Source organism: Vicugna pacos, chromosome 27, assembly GCF_048564905.1.
Source record: "Vicugna pacos chromosome 27, VicPac4, whole genome shotgun sequence".
NCBI classification, from domain to species: Eukaryota; Metazoa; Chordata; class Mammalia; order Artiodactyla; family Camelidae; genus Vicugna; species Vicugna pacos.
The window spans coordinates 24450449-24471129 of record NC_133013.1 but is presented as its reverse complement, the minus strand read 5'-3'; the positions used below and the strand labels follow the sequence as shown (position 1 = coordinate 24471129).

The 20681-nt window shown below is 39.6% G+C and overlaps 2 protein-coding genes across 12 annotated transcripts in view; one reads left to right on the top strand and one right to left on the bottom strand.

Annotated features, from left to right (window-relative positions):
* The window catches only part of HMG20A (high mobility group 20A), a 48090-nt gene extending 38685 nt beyond the window's left edge, over positions 1–9405 (bottom strand). For 2 of the 3 annotated variants that reach the window (XM_031691710.2, XM_006208766.4), the window contains exon 1: positions 8721–9405. The gene's annotated coding sequence lies outside the window, so the exon portion shown is untranslated. The remainder of the gene's footprint in view (positions 1–8720) is intronic. The other variant, XM_072950957.1, reaches the window with a different exon arrangement.
* A 124-nt stretch (positions 9406–9529) lies between these two features.
* The window catches only part of PEAK1 (pseudopodium enriched atypical kinase 1), a 197749-nt gene continuing 186597 nt past the window's right edge, over positions 9530–20681 (top strand). For 7 of the 9 annotated variants that reach the window (XM_072950954.1, XM_072950953.1, XM_072950948.1 and 4 more), the window contains exon 1: positions 9530–9706. The gene's annotated coding sequence lies outside the window, so the exon portion shown is untranslated. Of the gene's footprint in view, positions 9707–10572; positions 10726–14244; positions 14303–14684; positions 14797–17302; positions 17568–20681 lie in introns of all 9 variants that reach the window. The other 2 variants (XM_072950944.1, XM_072950945.1) reach the window with 2 other exon arrangements.

Here is a 20681-nt window from a genome sequence, read left to right as displayed (position 1 = left end):
CTGGCCCCCTGGAGCAGCAATATTCATCCACAGGGCAGCACCCTAAGGTAGGAGGCAGCTGGAGATCAAGGCTAATCCCATGCACCCGGATTATTTTATTACATGATGGACATTAAGCTACAGACAAAAATTGAGTTGTAATTTCTAGTGTGATAAGGTTTTACTTACCTAAGTAAACATTAAACTCTTCACAGAAAGGAATACAACTCTGTGGATGGGTCACAAAGGCACAGAAGGGAAAGACGGTACCACTGTGTCTACTCTGCTCTTTACCAATGATAGTGCTGTTAGACAAAACTGCTAAATAGGAAAAGATACATACTTAGTAAAGGCTGACAGCTAGAAAGATATAGTTGACTCAAGTCTTTCTTCTTACGATAAATGAATCTATACGTTATCCTCACTATCATGTATTGCTGGAGAAAGATTTTGATTAAACTCCAGGGAGAAGAAATCTGCCAATTAGAATTTTGCAAGTGGTATGTTTTACTAGCAAATCAATGGCTAGAGCTGACATTGTCTTTCAGGCAAAATAAAGCTGCTCTTTCCCCTTTCTAGAAATAAACAAAAACCACCCCATTACATTTATTTAAGATAGCCTCTAAATTGGCAATTAGCTTGAGAAGACTGTTTTCACACACGGCAGAGTTCCCTGTACTTAGGTCTGCCCGCTCCCTCTGTAACCGTCATGCACCATATTTCTGTATTGCTGTAGTACTACAGGAAGAATTTCAGAATTCCTCACATTCCTTCACTAGCTCTAGAGTCAGCGGTTTACACTTCAAAAACCCAAGAAAGAACCCATGGTAGCAACTAGAGGATTATGAAATTCAGACACTTACTTAGTCATACCTGGCAGCAGACATTTATAAATTCTTATGATTTATAAACTTCCCAATTTCATTGACCTGAGCATAGCTATGAATGTCTGATAAATCTGCAAATGCCAATAAACAAGTGAAGTTTTAAAAATTATTTCACTAAGAATTAACAGTTTTGCAAAGGCAGAACTAATAATGATGGTGATGATGTCAGAAACTTGCCTTTTCTAAGCATTCAGAATTCTCATTCTTTTTGTGTCACTCCCCTTCCCCACCATGGCCCTGGACCTACTAATATGCGTAAGAAACATTCAGCATGTTTTTTCAGTTTATGGCAGAATTCTAATTCCCAGGCTTTAGAAACAAATAAGACTATCTCATTTACTATATATTAAGAAATATAAATCCCTAAAACATATCCTTTTTTAAAAAAATTGAAGCAAAATTAATTTACAATACTGTGTTAGTTTTAGATGTATAAAATATTTCCTTTTGAAATGAAATTTACCTAGTAGTAAATTAGTACACAGTACTACCTAGTTAACATTTTTGTCATGGGTTTTGAGAAATTCTAGTGGCCTGAAAGCTGTTTCAAAATGTTGGACTTATACTTTCATACCAAACATACAAGTAAGCATCTCATTTTACTGAAATTAGCTTAAAAACAATAAAAAATTTAATTAAAAATTAGATCTAAGATGAAGAAAACTCAAACTCTCTAAGAAAATGGAGAATATGTTGTAATATCAAATCATAATAGCTCTATATATCTTATAAAATATACATGAAGACATTAGTATTGTGAAATATGATCATTTTTGCCCTGTGATTAAAAGGGCTGTCATATATTTACTTTGGTAGCATTATGGCATATTTATGTGACTAAAATAGCTAATAATCTTTACACAAACAATTGTCAGTCTCAGTAGTAAGCAAGTGCAATTAGACTACCTCTCCTTTGTAGGGCTCTAATGTTTAAATTAAAAAAATGTTCTGGAAAAGAAGACAAGTTGCTTAGCCAAGACTGCCACTGAGAACACTCTGCCTGGAGTTTTCAATAGCTCCAATCTAAGAAACGTGGGCAGGTGTATTCCTCTGTGGGGGCTTAAATAAAATCTGCCCACAACTGCCAGTTTAGCTTAGCACATAAAATATACATCACTGAGAAGACAGGCTAATCACCAAAAACTGTCTCTAGGCATTACAATGGTTACATGCTGCCTTTCTCTGAGAGTAATTCTGAAGAAATAAAGGATTCAATCAGAGGAAACAAATAACCCCTCCACACTCCCAGGGGACAGGGCACGCGACGCTTATGAAATGGTTCCTGACCTATATAGTTTACCTAAGATGGCATGCTGTCTTTTCTCATTCATCATATATTTACCAAAACACATAGTATGTACCAGGCGCTTAGTTTAAGATACCAGGACAAGTGTCTTAACAACAGTGAACAAAGAGCCTCTGCTTTCAGGAAAATTATAGTTTGAGGTGAAAGACATTAAGCAAATACCAATAAACCCAATTTTAAATTGTGAAAACTACTATGAACGAAAAGAACAGAACACTATAGAATAACAGTGGGAGATGTCACTTAGACAGGTGGCCTCTGTGAAGAAGTAAAGTGAGAGCTGAATATTAAGTTGGTACATTCCATGCCAAGGAGCTAGCTTATCAGGACTTGAGGTGAGAAAGAACTTGGTGCTTTGGAGGAAGTGAAAGAAGGCTAGAGTGGGCTGGAGAAAAATGATCAGGAGAGGAGAGTAGCAAGGAGAGGTAAGCAGGGACTATGTCCTGCAGAGATGTGGGGTTATGTGAGACATTTGGGCTTTCACCAAAGTGTAAGAGCAAACTTTTGAAGAATTTTAAAGAGTGGCATGATATATTTATGCTTTCTAAAGGATCGTTCTTAAGTTCTGTGTAAAGAATGGATTGACAGTAAGAATGAATCCAGGAAGGTACTGTTGGGAAGCTACTGCAACAGTCTACCACAGCATGATGGTGGCTCAGAATAGAGTGTGTTAGTGAACATGAAGCATGGAGGGTGGATTCAAGATATATTTAGGAAGCAGAATCAATAGAATTTTGTAGTGGTCTGGAAGGGGCGTGTGGGTGTGTGTCTGGTAGCGAGAGATCTCAAGAATGATCCTCAGATTTCTAATTGAGATATTAGTAGATATTTATGGAGATAAGATATATAGAGATAAGGAAGACTGGATATATCAAAAAGATCAAGAGTTAAAGATTGAATATGTTCATTGTAAGGTGCCTTTGAGGTATATGTCAACTTGGAAGCTGGCTACTGGAGTCTAGAGCTCAGAAGTCTGGGCTGGAGAGAGGAATTTAGGAGCTTCTCCAAATCACTGCCCTTGGTTCTTCAAATCACTTGCCCATTATGATTTAACTATTTTCATCATCTAGGGATAGTTCTAAATTAAATGCTATTATCTTGGTCTAGTCTCCATTCTCCCATCTTCTCCAGTAACTTCACTGTTGATCAGACTCCCTTGTAATACATTCACCCTCTGAACTTAGTTGACCTACACACAGAAAGTTGACAACATAACACATCTTTGACCCAATCAAGAAGAAATCTGATGCTTCCTTCAAGTCCCTAAGATGTCATTCTCCTTTGTCAACACCCTTCTAGTCTAAACATTCACCTCACTGCCTGCTTTATTAAGACAAAAGATAGCCAGAAACCTTTACATCCATCCTTACCTGATCCTCAACATACCTCTAGTCCTGTACCCAGCCACTTATATTTCCCTCCAGAATCTGAGGAAGAATTATCACCTCTTTGCTTTCCTTCTTCTAGCCCCATCCAAAACCCAAATTCTTCCAAATGTCTCTCTTTTTTAAAGGTATAATTCACATACCATAAAATTCACCTCTTTAACGTACGATTCAGTGGTTTTTAGTATATTGGAATACAAGGTATTTTAGTATCAAGGTTGTGCAACCATCACCACTATCTAATTCCAGGACATTTTCATCACCTGGCTGCCCCCAACCCCCCAAGAAACTCCATACACATTAGCAGTCGCTCCCTATTCCCAGCCCCCAGCTCCTGGCACGCTAATATACTTTGTCTCTATGGATTTGCCTATTCTAGACACCATATATAAATGGAATCATATAGTATATGGCCTTTTGTGTCTGGCTTTGTTCACTTTAGTGTAATATTTTCAAGGTTCATCCATTTTATAGCATTGTCACTACTCCATTCCTTTTAATTGATGAACCATATTCCATTGTATGGCTATAATATATTTTGTTTATTCATTATTAATTAACAAACATTTGGGTTTGTTTCTGTTTTTTTGGCTCTTATGACTAATGCTGCTACGAACGTTTGGGGAAAACGTTTTTGTGTGAACGTATTTCCAGTTCTCTTGGGTATATAACTAGGAGTGGAATTGCAAGTTAAGTATCTCTTGATATCTAAATTTACTCTTTTGCTGAGTTCAGATAACCTAGGATATCTCTCAATGCAAACAACTCTATACTGACCTCCCCACTCTACCTTCACTCAAACACCTTCAATCTTCAGAATCTTTACATATTAATTACAACTTAGTTCTTTCCAATTAAACTGAGGGCAGGAATCAATCCTCACAGGTCTAATTATACAGTAGGTGTTTAATATATGCTCAACATATTGACACCCTAAGATGCTCACAAATGAGAATGATGACTTATTCACTCCTTCGTTCAGCAGATCTTTAAGTGTTTGCTGTACGCTGGTCACTGTGTTTAATGTTGGGTATAAACAGTGAACAAAAGCTATTGATCAGTTTCATCTACTTCAATTCCCAATTCAACTCCACAAGTATTTACTGAATACTTAATGATGTGAATGGCATTGTGCTAGGGATGACAGCATGCACAGGAATATGTTACAGTCTGCAGACTGTATGACACTCCATAAACTCTACTAATGACAGTAACAACAACAGAAACATACAACGGCAGCAGTGGCACTAGAAATTAAATGCCGTAAGAAAAGAACAAAACCCTCTGGAGGGTCAACAGAGCATATATGGTTGGGAAAATGGAGAGAGAAGAGGACAGACAACAAAATACTTCTTAAAGCTGAAGATGATATTTGAGAAAGGGCCACAAAGAAGGTGGCATTCTGACAGATAAGGATTCCTAGGAAAAGAGAAAGTGTTTCACGCAGAGGATAGTGTGAACAAAGACAGAAAAGGCTGGGTACAGTACAGAATTTTTCAGAGAACAGTCTAGTTTGGAATGTGTAGATGGCTGAGAGAATGCTCTTGAATGCTAGGCTTAGTATTTAAATAGGTTTAGAAGAATGATTCCAAAGTCCTTGTTTAACAATTCAAATTATTTTCATGATTCCTTAACTTTTTCTTGAAACTCTTCTATTATGCTTATTATCTAAAGTGATCATGGAAATCAGTGATTTCTCCTTCTGCAAGGAACAAAAAATAAAATCTTGACAGCTACGTGAGCATGGTTAGCTCACTTAGATCAGGGAAGGCAGAATTACAATAATCCTAGCACAGCAATCCCATACTTTTGGGAGTACATAAGGCTTAAAACAGACATGCAGGCAAATCCCAACAGCTAAAATAACAGAAGCAAAACTAGGGTAAAAACAATAGCATTCATTAAGCTCCTAATGCCAGGCACTGTACCGGATGATTTACATATAATATACTTGATCCACCAAACAACATTTAGGTTTATGGCAAGTGAGGCTCAGAGACTCAATCAGGTAAATTGTTTGAGGTTACCAAGCTAGTAAGCTTAGCTAGTAAAATGTAGATACCACTTTTGAACACATACCTGTCTGATCCCATATTTTCCCCACTGTTCACTGTTCACAAAGGGGGTTAGAATGATGCATGCATCAATGAAAAGGGTTGACCATTTAACACCCTTTAATGGTTTGGAGAAACATTAGACTAAACTACTCAAAACGTTTGAATGGCTTAGAGATGAAGACCAACAGAGATCAAGTTTAGGGCTGCTTGTAGATCCAGCTTGAACAATGATCACGCTATAGATCTCATTTGGTAATATCAAGGGAACAACATCCCAGTTTTGATTTGGAAACTAGAGAGTAAACTCCAAGAGAATAAGGATATTTGTCTATACACTGATGTATTCCAAGTCTCTAAAACAGACTAATATACAGTAAGCACTCAATAAACTTTTGTTTAAATAATGGCAAGTCATGAAAGGAGTATTCTCATTTGAATACTCTTGAAGGCCCTGAAATAGAGATAAAGACAGCAGAACAGTAAGTTTAAAAACCATTCATATTGTTGGCATATCCTCTTTAATACTCAATCCCATGGCAAAAACAAGGAACTACCAAAACAAACATACAAAAAGGCAGTAGTTGTAAAACAATAGCATGATTTTACAAAGAAAGGCAGACAAAAGAATGAAAAGACACTCCTGCATTTTATATAGCATCTAACACTCTGGATAATCAAATTTCAGTGAGATGGAATCCAGAATTTTGACCTTCTGTTTTAATATTTCAAACTGCTGTGAGCAGTGTATTCAGTAACTGCTCTTGGAAGAGAAAATGGTTATCTAATCTGAACACTCTAAAAAAAAAAAGGACAATTTATTATTGATGACAAATAATGGAATGAAAAATCTCAAATTCCTTAAAGAAGTAACAGAGTACACTTACAAAAGTATTTTTCTAATTTTGATAGTATGTTTCTGTTAGAACATGCAAAGAAAACTGCAACAAGGAGCATTAAGAGAAAAAAAAAAATGCCTTTGGAAGACTGCAAGCCTCTCTACCAGAAATACTTTTAAAGAGAATAAAAGCAGGTTCCATGCACTTCCCTCTATTTTCCACAAGCTTTTCCAGTATTTCTTCTTTGATGGAACCAATGAATAACTGCCACTTATCACAAAACATCTTCTTTCAGATACATGCTTTACAAATTGCTCTCTTACAGACAGTTCTTCAAGCTGCTCAGGTCTCTCTGCTGCAACAGTTTTTCTTATTTTTACTATAGTGCATTTCTTCCAGGGCATAGAATAAAGACCAATTGAAAAAAAAACTCCTTTGCTTTCCAAAGATAATTTCCTAAAGGCAATACTACTGTATCTCAATCAACATTTTTACTATCTTTTCTCTATCTATTTCATTTACTTCCAAATCTTTACTTACTTAAATAATTCTTAATACTGTAGCTTAATAGTTTAATTTGTCAGGGTGATCATGTTTTCTTCTATATTACATTAAGAAAGAAGATAATGAACACTTTCTTTCTAATCAATTAATGCTTGCTTGAGGCAGTCTACATGTCCCTAACCTTCTATCAATAATGACACAGACATAATTGTGTCTTGTCTTTCCAACTTCTTCAGAAATTCTGTAGTCCTTCAAAAGATAACTCACTGATTTTAGGTTCTTAGTTTGTTTTTGTTTTAATGTCTATAGAAGGTTAAACCATGTTGTTGTTTTTTTTTTTACTGTAACATTTAAGTTACACAGGTTTAATTAACATTTTAGTTTAAAACACAGTTTCTAATAAACTCTACTAAAGGAACTAGCTTTTAAAAAGAACTAGAATTAAAACAATCGCAAATTCTGAGGGCAGATTACGTGACAACCTCAAAGGAAAAAATTCACAAGCCTTATTCTTTTAAAAAGTCTTGAAAGACATTACAATTCACTTGCTATTCTAAAATTACTAAAGTTGTTGAGATTTCATAAGCTCCAAATACATTAATTCCTTCAGTACCCTCCTTACTCTCCAAATATTTTGGTACTTGAAAAGAAAAGCCAAGGAATCAAACTGTTGAGTGTTTATTACCACTTTATGTATAGTTTCTTATAAAACATTGAGAATATAGGAAAAATAGAAAGTTCTGGCACTCATCTTTTGTTTTGTGAGACAATTTTCTCCCCTACTTAAAATCTGAGCCGAATTTCATGATCCTTGTACCATGTCTGAAAACCACAAAGTGCAAACCCTATTTTTTAATCGGTGCTTAATTTAACTAAATTACAAAAGGGGGAAAATGTACTACAGTGCAACTTTCACATATGCTACATGTAAGTTACACGTAAGAATTTTTAAGGCTGAGAAGTGGTTTTCAGGCACAGGGCACCTGTAGCCTAAAATCAACAGGTGTAAGAATTTAAGATGCCAATCCTATCAGTTAAGGCAACATCAAGCAATTGAGTACTCCAGTATGATATTTTCACTCTGGTAAGGTGAAAATGCTTCATACTTTATGTAAAATACTGAGTCCTGTAATAAACCACCTCCCTAAGAGCAGCTACAGGGTTCTGTGGCATGTCAAGGCACAGGACACCGCTATATCTCACTCAGTCAAGGTTGGACTTGAGTAGTGGGACAGGGGTGGGCAATTCATGAGTCATACCAAAAAGTATGTCGTCCTGTAGAGCTGAGTAGAGAATTTTAACAAGGGGTTTCGAATTATTTGAAGAATGCATTAAAAAAAAAAAAAACTCTGTAGAGGAGAAAATTTTCCATCTTGTATGTGGAACCAAAACTCACATAAATTCTGATTGGAGGCTGGTGATTAGCACAACTTCGTTGAATAACCTAATTTTCCTCATAAGACACAATCCCAAAGCTTTAAGATACCCTCTATGCATATGGCACCAAGCATCACCTTTCCAAGCCCTCGCCGGCACAGGAAGTGGGTTGGACACCCCAACCATCACCCTACCCCCACCAGGAAGTGAGTTATGTTCCCCCTCCCCCAGGATGGCCTTCCTCCCCTCCCCCAACCGGAAGTGAGGCACCCCCATTCAGTCGGCCTCAAACCCAGACAAACCAGTAACAACAGCAAAAGAGGGATGATCTTCAAGGAGTGAAAGGCACCTCCACTGTGGCCACCCCCAAGCTCGCCTTGCTTACTGACCTGCTGACGATAGGGGCAGGCAGGGGCCTGGGGCCTAAAGAAAGTCCCTGGCACAGAGGACAATTCCCTGAGCCCCTCTCAATCGCCTTCACTCTTCTCACTCCGCCGTCTCACAGCTTGACAAAAATTCCTCCGCAGTACTTTATTTTGATGTCTTTTCTTTCCCTTTACCTAATCGCTTAACCACCTTCTCAAAGGTAACTTCTCTTATCGCAGCTTTTAAGAGTGTTCCGGTGAGGAGAAAAATGAAATATTATTCCCCATACGTTCAGAAAAATGAAGGGATTATTTTGTTGGAAGGCGGCGAAGGACTACGTGGTTACGCAAGGTGAGGCTCGTTTTCGCTGAGGTTTCTGGGAAATGTAGTTTTTTAAATTGCTAAGGTCCGCAGGAAGTATTGGGGCTTAAATTGGTAATTACTATGTGCTGAGTCCTTGAAGACACATTCTGTATTCGACGGCAGGCAGACCTACGGTGCTCCAGCACGAAATGGGCTAACAGTCCCGTCCCCTTTTCCCTCTGGACGTAACTAAACTGAAATTTCCCTTCACGCCTGCCCAAGGTCCTGGTCGCCCCGCCCCTTCTTTTGGCCACGCCCTCCTCAGCCAATCAGACGCTCTCGAGGTCCCTTCCTCGGGAGGTAGGAACGTGAGAGGTGGGGCCTCACGGTGACTCCTCCCGCGGGGCTGAGGCGTGACCGAGAGAAGTCTGTAGGCCGGTGCGCGCGCGCGTGCTCGCTCAAGGAGCGCGGCTGCGAGTGCGCGCGCGGAGGGGCGGCGCGCGGGGCCGGGAGGAGGCGGGCGGGCTGGTGGGCCGGGCGGACGGCGGGCGGCCGGGAGCGCGCGGTGGACTCGGCGGCGGCGGCGGCGAGTAGTTAGTTAGTTGTTGTTAGTCAGTGTCAGTTGCTCGGCGGCGGCCGCCGCAGTCACCAGGAAGGGGACGGGACGGCCGGTGATGGTCACCGCGGCGGCGTGTGCGCCCTTGAGGTAACGGGGGCAGGGTTGCTCTAGTCCTCTCCGTTCCCTTCTCTCGCGCCGGCTTGTGGGACCGGGGTCGTTGTGGGGTGAGGGCGATGACCTGGGGGAATCCGGGCGGGGCGGCGCGGGGTCTGGGTGGCGCCGCCGCGGGGTCACTGGCGGCCGGTGCGTCCGGCCTGGCGCGGGCTCTCGGGCCACGGCCACCCCTGCGCCCCGCCGCCCCCGGGCCCGCCGGCGCCGCGCGCCCCCTCGCGCCCCCTGCCGCCCCCGCTCCCGCCCCCTCCCTCGGCGGCGGCGGCGGCGGTGGCGGCCCCGGTGGCTCGGCGCCCCCCAGAGGAGGGAAAGTTGGGACCTGGCGACGAGGGACGCCCCCGGGCGCGGCTGGAAGACTGCTGGGGAAAGTGAAGCCAGAGGAGCTGGACGCGGTGAGGCTGGGGCAGGAAGAACTCCCTCCTCTTGCTCGTGCTAAGTCTGCACGGACATCCACCTCCAAACCCGGGAGGATCTGGCGCAGTCTGGCCAGCAGCGCCAGGACGAAACCCAGTGGCTCTTTGCCTGCTCCCTTCGCTCTGCGTTTTGTGAGACCCCTAACGTGCGGGTTTGCGTGGTTATGTGGGGATTTTGAGTGGTTCAGTGGGTCATTTTGTTTCTCCTTTGCCCTTTGATTCATCCGTTCTTGCAACTTTTCTTACCTCCCGCGTTTAGGACTTGCTGTCCGAGTCCCCTTCCCTACCCCCTCCCCGTCGCCTGCACCATCATCCTTCTGATTTCGTTTTTCGTCCTTTGACTAAGTTAAAGACGGCTGAGAGCAACAGGAAAGAGAAGCCCTCCCACCTTTATATGTTACTTAATTGCAATCCGTTGTGTTTTTTAAGATCCCTCTTTAGGAATTTGAGAGCTGTGGAATGGAGTTATTGGAAGGCTGGCGTTGAGGGATAGTGACCAGTTAAAGGAAAACTATAATTTCATCTTTATTGGCCTTGTTATAGAGAACCTAATACATTTTTCTTCTGCTTCTGTTAAATGTGGTAAGATTATACGTTGAATTAAATATTTGAAGACTTACATAAAAGGCTATTTTTAGGTCATTGGATGATGTATGCCAACAGCTTTTCACCTGAATTGGAGCTGCCTTGAGGATTCTGTTTTGGGGTCTACCTCCTGATTTTCTGCTTAGCGACAGCGTCTTCTTTTTTCCCCCTGATAAATGAAATGATGTAGTAATGGGTATAGTGGGAGAACCCATATTGCTCTCTGCAGTGTAGAAGTGAAAAACGTGGATTATCCACAAGGGTAAAACTTTCCATGAGCAGTCTTGACTACTTGCTTCATGATGGCTTTTCCTGTAATCTCAGCATTTCTAGATAGCTCAATTCACTGACTACCTTAATTACTCTCTGAAGTGCCTTGCACTTCTCTTTGGTGACTCGTTTAGTAAACTATAATGGCAAGTATGGTACATTTTCCTGGCTTCAAAGATGGTAGTTATAGCCTCGGCCCAGAGATTAGCAGTTAACAATGGAAGCAGAATTCATACCATTGCTAGTGAGTTTTGGCTATGACCAACTCACAAACTATGTGAAAAAACAAACATCTTTCCATAACTGTCAGAGGGGAAGAGGGGGAAGTATTTTATCATGTCTTTATTTTTGGAGACTCTAGCATGACTGTATTATGTGGGGAAAAAAATGTCAAATTATTTTCTTTAAGCCTTTTTGATGTGTGGTTCTTTTCTCCACCCCTTACCCTCCATTTAGGGTTTGACATGTTTGGCTGGGTTCCAGGATGGGAAGAAAAGTATTTTGGTGAAAGAAAAAGATAAGATTGCTTTGAACTATTATCCTGTGACTATTCATTTACCCAGTGGTGGTACAGAGAAACTTCCTCCATAATTTTTGTATCCCGTTAACATTCTATCAGAATTCATTTTTAAGAGTCCACCCTGAGGCCCATAAAGAAATACTTCATTACTGTTCCGGACAATCATATTGAAAAAAATGTTCATGGAATGTGTTAAATGTGTTCACATATAAACATTTATCTTTGTACATTTATGGTAATGTAAATATTTAAGTCTGAGAGCTTAAAAACTTTTATTTGCTTATTTGCATACATGTTTTTCAACATCTAGCAGTGCCAACCATATTTGCCAAATAAGCATCAGCCATAAATTCATGCTTTGGCACATTTCATACAATAACTCTTCTAAATTGCTCCGTGGTAAAGCATGAGATTAGCATTTGCTTCCATGAGAGAGATTTGTTGTTGTTTTTAACTGTAATGATGCTCTGTTTAAGAGGAACAGGTGCTGGGCTCTAGCTGCTTGTGTTGAAACCTGCCAAATCATACTCTTTTGTTGGATGGGTTATTTGAGTAATTTAGGAACCAAACTGTGGCCCCTGGCTTGCCAAGTTGAGTTCAAGGCTCCATATTACTGCTGTGAATCCCTATTTTCGCTGTAAGAGGTAATGGTGTGTGATGAACTTTATTTTCTTATTGCTGTTCTCCTTGCTGTAATTTCTGCTCTCCACCACCACCCTGATCCTTTCATTACTGGAACTCTTGGGAAAGTCTCGGCTGCTTCATTGCTGGTTTGTTTTCCTTGGAGAAATTATAGTAACTTTCAGGCCAGGAATATATAGTTCACATTTGCTCATCAAATATTTTGAGTGCCTTTTAAGTGGTAGGCATGGTGGTAAACTGAGTATATGTGGAATGAGATGCCTTTTTGTAAGGAGTGTATAGTTCAGGAGGAGAAGATAGCTGATAACCAATAATTACAGTGTGAAGTGATACATGACAGGTATAAGGAGATTCCTATGGGTGGAAGCACAGAGGAGGAGGGGCAGTTGACAAAGACTTGGGGTATTGGGGAGGGAATGTCCTGAAATGCATCTTAGTGGTTATGTGAGCTAATCTTCAAAAATAGATAGGAGTTGACTAGGTTTAGAAAGAGGTAAAGGGCATTCTAGACCAGTGCTGCTCTATAAAAATAAAGTAATACGAATCACAAATATAAGTCACATGTGTCTTTTAAAATTTTCTATTAATCATGTTGAAAAGTAAAAGGTGAAATTAATTTTAGTGATGTATTTTATATAACCTGGTATATCTATGATATTATCATTTCAACATGTAATCAATATAAAAAAGTATTGAGATATTTGACATTCTCTTTTTGATACTAATTTTCAGAATCTGGTTTGTATTTTGCACATACACCACATCTCAGTTGGGACTAGCCATATTCAAGTACTCAATAGCCACAAGTAGACAGCCGAGTTTTAGAACAGGGGCCGGTGAAGTGGTAAGAAGCCGAATCATTGAATTCCTTATGAACTAAGCTAAGGAGCTTTAACTTTACCCTGAAGATTTAGTGGAGGTGGGGGTGGAATTAAACTGTGACAGAGTCATATTTGTATTTTAGGCAGTGAGGTGAATGCTGAATTAGAGAAGGGCATAACTGAGAGCAAGACCAGTTAGGAAGCCATTCCTGGTGAAAAATGATGAGGCTGTAGAAGAAGGGGTAGACGTATGAGAGATTTAGGAAGTAGCACCAAGGGGGCAGGGTTCATAATCAGATTATAGAGCTGAGAAAGATTGAAGGTTTAGGATGATTCCCACATTTTTTTTGTGAGCTACTGAAGGGGGTAAGCAACTAAGGGAAACCAACCATCTTTGCCAGACAGACCAAAGGTGAAAAAGACAACTATGAGAGATTTGTCACAGAAGCTGAGGGAGAAGAATATTTCAAGGACTAGGAGTGAACAATACTGTATCCTGCCATGAAAAGGTCAAGTAAAATAAGGACTGGAAAAAGTCCACGAGACTTGGTGATGAAGTCATCTGTAACTTCAACTAGAGCTGGTAGCTACATTGTAATGCATTCCCTCAATGGGGGTAAGAGTCAGTGACAGAAGTGTCACTAATTGAGAGGAATACAGTGTTTTCAACAAAGGACTGAACGAAATAGTACAGGTGGAGGGAGATGCGGGGGATTTAGAGAAGTTTGCTCCTCCCCCTTTTTTAAATTATGAGGGTCTTGGGCATATTTATGTGGGATTGGAAAGAACCAGTGGAGGGGAGAAATTGAAGCAGAGAGAGAGGGAGAGGGAGAAGGGGAACAGAGGTGACTGATGGAGCCAAGGATTTGGAGACAGTAGGAGGGATGGGATCTGAGGCATAGGTAGACAAAGTGGCCTTGGGTAGGAAATGTTTTTCCTTTTCTAGTGAGCAGAAAGGAAGGAGATAGAGTTGGAGGCAGTGTAAATAACTTTGTAACTGATAGGGGAAGGAAGAAGAATGAATTGATGTATGTGTGTTCTGTTGTTTTTGAATACCTGCTTAGCATAATGGGGAACATGGTGGAATAGGGGTTCTTAAGAGCGTTTGAGTTTATAACAGCTTCTAAGGGATTGTAGGGTGGGAGAAGAGACAGACAGACACATGACTAGGAAAATGAATAAGGGATGGTTAGGCAGCATTGAAGACACATTTGGATTTGTAGGGGTACCGATTGCATGGTTTGATTTTTTTTTTTTCCCCAGCAGTGATCATTCTGGATATAGCTGAAGAAACCATTTAATACTCAGAAGAACTAATAAGGTAGCATTTTCCTTGACTGTAAGATGAACAGCTAGGGTTCAAACCCTGGTGGTTCAATTCCAGAATCCAGGCTTTGCAGATGCCTGCTTGGTGGAGATGCCCAAAGGACAATTGTCTAAGGGAATTAGTGATGTCAAGGACTGTGACTGAAACAAACTGTGGAGTCTAGCCTGGATCTTGTGCAGGAATCCTAGGTGGGCTGATTCAATCGGGAGGAAATGAAGGGCGTGAAAGCTAGGGGTCAGTGTGAAGCTAAAGAGCGAGTGAGGAGGGAGCAGTAACATTAGCTTTTATTTATGTGCTGGACACTCTAATACCTTATTTCTAATCCTAGCATGAATATTATTAACCTTATATTCATCCCTTTCTCATCTTCCTTCAGATGAAGAAACAGGATTAGAAAGGTTAAATTACATGTCCAGAGATACACACTCTCAAGGATAGAACCAAGATCGAAAGCCCATTCTTTCTTCTCCAGATGGTAGTCTTCTCAAGTAAGGAGATAAGAGAGAAAACACAGTAATGATAAAAGTGGTAGAACAACACTGGGACGTTACGTTTAGAACTTCAGAGGTGTATCATTCATTTAGTAACGTTTGTTGAGCATTGTGTGTGTGCCAGGCATCGTTCTAGGTGCAGAGGTTACAGTAGTGAACCAGACAGGCAGAAATCCCTGCCCTCATGGATCTTACTATCTGACAGACATTAAGCACAATAAGTAAGTTATTGTTAATACAGTATTAAAAGGTGATAGAAAAGTGCTGTGGAGAAAAATAAAGTAGGCAAATGGGATAGGAATGCTAAGGGGGGTGTGTGTGCTTTTAAAAAGGATGTCTGGGAAAGACTTGGTAGGGAGTGAGCGAAGACTTGAAGGATGTAAAGGAGCACACTCCGTGGAGCAAATGTTTTTCATTGGCTCTGAGGTGTGCGTGGTTTGTTCCCAGAGCCCTAGGAGGCCTGTGTGCCTGGACTGGAGTGAACAGACAGTAGAAGATGGTAAAGTCAGAGAGATAACTGTGTCCAGTTCACATAAAGCCTGTAGAACATTTTAAGGACTTGGGTGTTTACATTTTGAGATGGACACCATTACAGGTTTTTGAGCAAAGTGACGTGATGAGATTTATGCTTGAAAAACTTCACTCTGGCTACTGTATTGAAAGTAATCAAAAGATGTAGAGTAAAAGCAGGAAGATCAGTTAGGAGGCTCTCTTACAAAATCTAGTTGAGAGTTAGTGGTGTCTTAGACTAGGGAATTGATGAGAAATGATTGAATTTGGATGTATTTTTAACAAGTTATTTTGAAATAATTTTAGATTTACAGAGGAGTTGACAGATAATGGATAGAGTTCCCTTATGCCAGTGTTTTTCAGCTTCAGCATTTTTGATATTTTGGCCTGGATAATCCTTTGCTTTGGGGGTTGCCCTGTGCTATAGGATGTTAAGCAGCACCCCTGGCCTCTCTCCACTAAATGCCAGTACCACCCCCCTGTTGTAACAATGAAAAATGTCTCCAGCCATTGCCAGATGCCCCTTGTGGGGCAAAACTGCTCCTATTAAGAATTGCTGTGATACACCCTTCACGCGATCTCCCCTATTGTTAACATCTTACGTAACCATGGTACATTTATCAAGTTAAGAAATTAACATTGGTATAGTGCTTCAGCCAAACTCCAGTCTATTTGTATTTCACCAGTTTTCCCACTGATATCCTTCTTCCATTCCATTTTCCAAACCAAGATACCACGTCACTTTTAGTTGTCAAGTCTCCTTTATCTCTTTTAATGTGTGACAGTTTCTTGGCCCTTCCTTGATACTTTTAAAGAGTAATGGTCAAGTATTCTGTAGGATGTTCCTCAATTTGGGTTTGTCTGGTGTCTTCTCATGATTAGACTGCATTTATGGAGTTCCGGGAAAGAATACCACAGAAGTGAAGCGCCCTTCTTACCATGCCGTATAAGAATCATGATATCAACGTGACGTCACTGAGTAGTCACTTTAAGGTGGTTTCTACCAGGTTTCTCCAATGGAAAGTCATTATTTTTTCCTTTCCACACTCTGATCATTAGGAGCCAGTCATTAAGTTCAGCCCACACTCAAGAGGAGAAGAATTAAACTCTACTTCCTGGGGGGAAGAGTATCAAAGAATTTGTGGACATATATTAAAAACACCACAGTAATTGGTAAATATTTTGGGGGAGAAACTTTGAACCTTTGCCAGTATCCTGTTTGTGCTCACTAGTTTCAGCATTCACCAGCAGATCTTGCCTGCAGTAATTATTGCTGTGGTGTTCTAAATGTACTTTTAAATTTGCCTCATTCTTACTGTGTTTATTAATTGGAATTCTTTTGTAAGAATCTGTCTATTACATAAATATCTATCTATAGTCATTTATATCAGTTCTAATTCATGGATACTTATTTTATTCTTAAAAACTTTTTTTATTTTATTTATTTTCAGTGAATGTACTGGAAGTTGAACCTGGGACCTCATGCATGCTAAACATGCACTCTACCACTGAGCTATACCCTCCCCTTATTTTATTCTTAGGGTTATAATTCAGTTGGTATTATTTATTCTGCTGCCTAAATTATTCCAGCTTTGCCCATTGGGAACTCTTTTAGATTGACTTTTGTGCCCTTTTGATACGCTGCTGTCCCTTGTGTGTGTACTTGTTACACTTCTTTATTCTCTGGCACTACCTGATGTTTCAGGCTCATTTTCTATTTTTCCTGCTTTGGCTCTAGACTCATTCCTTCAAGAAACTCTGATTCCTTTTATTGGAGAATGATATTTTGAGGCCAAGATCTGGATGCTAGGTGTGCTTGTTGCTACTGGGGTATCACTGTTGCTAGGTGCTCTCAGTAGACAGAGCTAGGAACTATATGTATGCATACTAATCTACATGTCTGCACATATCTATGTTTATTTCTGTATATAAAATAGTCATGTATTCATACCGATATCTCTGACTCTAACTGGGTATGTTTTGATCCAACAAGGTTTGCTGATAAATTGGATATGGAATGTGAAAAGAGAGAAGTCAAGGATGATTCCAAGATTTTTGGCTTAAGCAACTGGAAGGATGGAATTATCATTTCCAGACCTGGGCAGACTGTGAGCAGAGCAGATTTCCAGACTGGCTACGTTTTTTGAGATGTCTAATAGACCTGCTAATCGAGATGTCAAGTCAGCAGTCGAACAAATGAATCGGGAGTTCAGAGGAGAATGGTCCAGGTGGAATACATTTAGAAGTTGTCAGTATAGGTGAGAGCACCCGAAGGGTAAACGTAGCTAGAGAAGAGGGTCAAGGATGGACCACCGGGGCATCCCAGTCAGAGGGGTGAGGAGGAGCAGTTCTGCAAAATGATAAGGATTGGGATGTGGCTGTGGGGTGGGTTTCATATCCATTATTAATAAACACTTATTCAGTACTTATTATCTGCAAGGCACCAAGCTGTTTCAGGAGTTAACATTGCTCCCTTCCTCCATAAATTTACAATCTAGGATGAGACAAATTACAGGCTGAAAAGAAAGTAGCAGTGGAAGGCAAATACCAGACAATGGTTCAAATATAACATACTAGAGAAGCTTTTTAGAGGGCATAGACGTAAGAAACAATGAACTCAAACATGTACCAGCTACATATAAACACTGATGTAAATGCGCCAGTCATGTAACTTGTTAAGCTTTCGTGTACATACCACTGATCACCAAAAAGGAGAAGCTTCTCTTATGTTGACCTTTTTTTTTAAACCAGAGATAAAAAGAGACTTTATTTATTTATTTATTTATTTATTAAAATTTTTTATTGAAGTGTAGTTGATTTACAATGTTAGATTCAGGTATACATCAAAGTGATTCAGTTATACATGCATTTTCTTTTCAGATTCTTTTCCATTATATGTTATTACAAGATATTGAATACAATTCCTTGTGCTATTCAATAGGTCCTCATTGTCCAGCCATTCCATACACAGTAATGTGTGTGACCCTCTTTTCTTAAGTTGCTTCTGCTCTTGGTTCCCTGCCGTTGTAAGTGGGATTCTACTTAAGACTGCTTAAAATAAAATGTTGCAAGGTAGAATCAAGCAGAAGTGGCGTTCATCTTCTGTGAACATGCTTAATTTTTGACTGCTGCTTTCATGGATGATCTTAGACATTCACATTTGTCATTTGATTACTAAAATCATACCCCAATGCAATTATGGAACTTTAAGAGTAATTTAAATGTGTAACCTAGCAAACCAAAGTTTTAGTAAAATATTTAAACTCCTTTGCACTAAAAATGGATAGGCTGTGATTGCCACCTGAGAAAAGGTGGTATAGCATGAGACAGGCAAATAGTACCTATTTAGTAATTGCCAGTTACTTTATAGGAACTGTAAGAAAAATAAGGGATTTGTCTACTTTGTAGGATAGGGGGCAGAGCATCACACGATTCTATTCCCAGTTCTGTCACTGAATGGTTGACAAAGCTGTTATCCATTTGTATTTGTTGTATTTATTGTGAGATACTTTAGTATATTTAGATACTGGAATACCGATAGTACCTACCTCAGAGAGTTTTTAAAAAATTTTTATTTATGTATTTTTTAATGGAGGTACTGGGGATTGAACCCGAGACCTCATGCATGCTAAGCAGGCACTCTGCCACTGAGCCATACCCTCCCTGCAACCCAGAGAGTTTTTAATGAGCTAATAAGCATTGAAAAGTGCTTAAAATAATACCTGGGGCATAGTAAGTATCATGTGTTTATTGAATAGAATAAATAGAGAATGGCAGAAATGTTACATTTAAAAATTAATGAAAGATTTTATTTTTCTAGTATATTTATAGGTTTATCCATAGTAGGTAGATTATTTCTTATTTTTTAGAGAAAGAATGTCCTCTTATTCCCCTATCTCTACCTCCCCGAGCATCTGTGGTTCTCTTGATGGTGGAGGAGTAGGAATACTATGTTTCCTCATAAATCCTTTATACAGGAGCACTTTTCATTGTTAAAAGTTAGGAGTTCACCCCTCCTCCCATAACTTTCAAAATTGATTGAGTTACTTTTGTTATTAAAAGGGAAGATGCCATGGTGCACTTCTTAAATATTTTGAAATAATGAGTTGACTGTTTCAAATGCTGAGAAACTGCTTTCTTCCCAGGTGTGAAACAGTTTTTATAGATTTTATTTGGGTATAAAGTAGGAGTAATTGTGGGAGTTTGTGTGAAAGATTTAAGGCATTGGAGAAGCAATAAAAAGTATTTTCCTAATGTCATTTCTCTCCTTGACTTGAAAAATTATTTTTGCAGCAATATCCCTAAACTGTTTTTGAGCATTTGCCTTTGGGGATTAGCTGCAGTCACAGTGTTAAACCTCACAGCTGAATATTTCAGGTAGACTGCAAGTTCTCATTCAGCTATGGTCCTGAAGTTAAAAGAGATTGTTGGTTTCCATATTCATTGAGAAAGTTAATGTAAGGTAAGAGTGAAGGGAAGAGAAGAGAATCCTGTAGTTTGATAATCTTTTTCTTCCATAGTGTAAGAGCAAATTTACACTGTTTCTTTTCTGTACAAACGCAGCTTGTGGAATAATAGCATCAGTGAATCTGCCAGTTGTACCATCAGCAGCATAGAAATGATTTATAAATATAGTAGTTCCTAATTTAGAAAATTGAACTTTTAATTATTGACTTAGATTGTATTTCACATGTATTTTTTTAATTAAACAGATAACAGTAAAATTTGAATCCTATTGTAAATGTAGCTTATAGTTCTGTTGTCAGTTTTGCATTCCAAAGGTCTATTAAAAGATACTGTCATCTAGAAAAGGATATGTTTTGTGTTCTTCTGTAAAAGGCAACTACAGAGCTTTGTAGCTGCATAATGCTGACCTTCTCTTCTCTTATCTCCTGTGGGATTGCGTGGTCTGGGTTTTCACGGACTAACTGTCTGACTAGGAAACCAAGTCCTACTGCTGCACAGAATAACTTCCCTCTAATTCTCTCTGTCTTTTTTGGTTGCAGACTTGAAGTGGAGTTTGATATTACCTTTTACACTGCACGTCTTTATAAAATTAATACATTTTATGATAGAAAAGTTTAGCTTTTTAAAAAATAATACGAGTTTCAGATGTACAGCATTATCATTTGACATCTGTTTACACCATGAAGTGATCACAACCACAAGTCTGGTTGTCATCTGTGATCATACAGTAGACTCCCTTCACTCCTTTACTACACCCCCAACCCCCTTCCCCTCTGGTAACCACTAATCTGTTCTCTGTATCTGTGAGTTTGTTTCTGTTGTGTTTTATTTATTTGTGTGTTTTATCTTTTTAGAATTCACATGAGTGAAATCATACAGTATTTTTCTTTCTCCACTTGACTTAC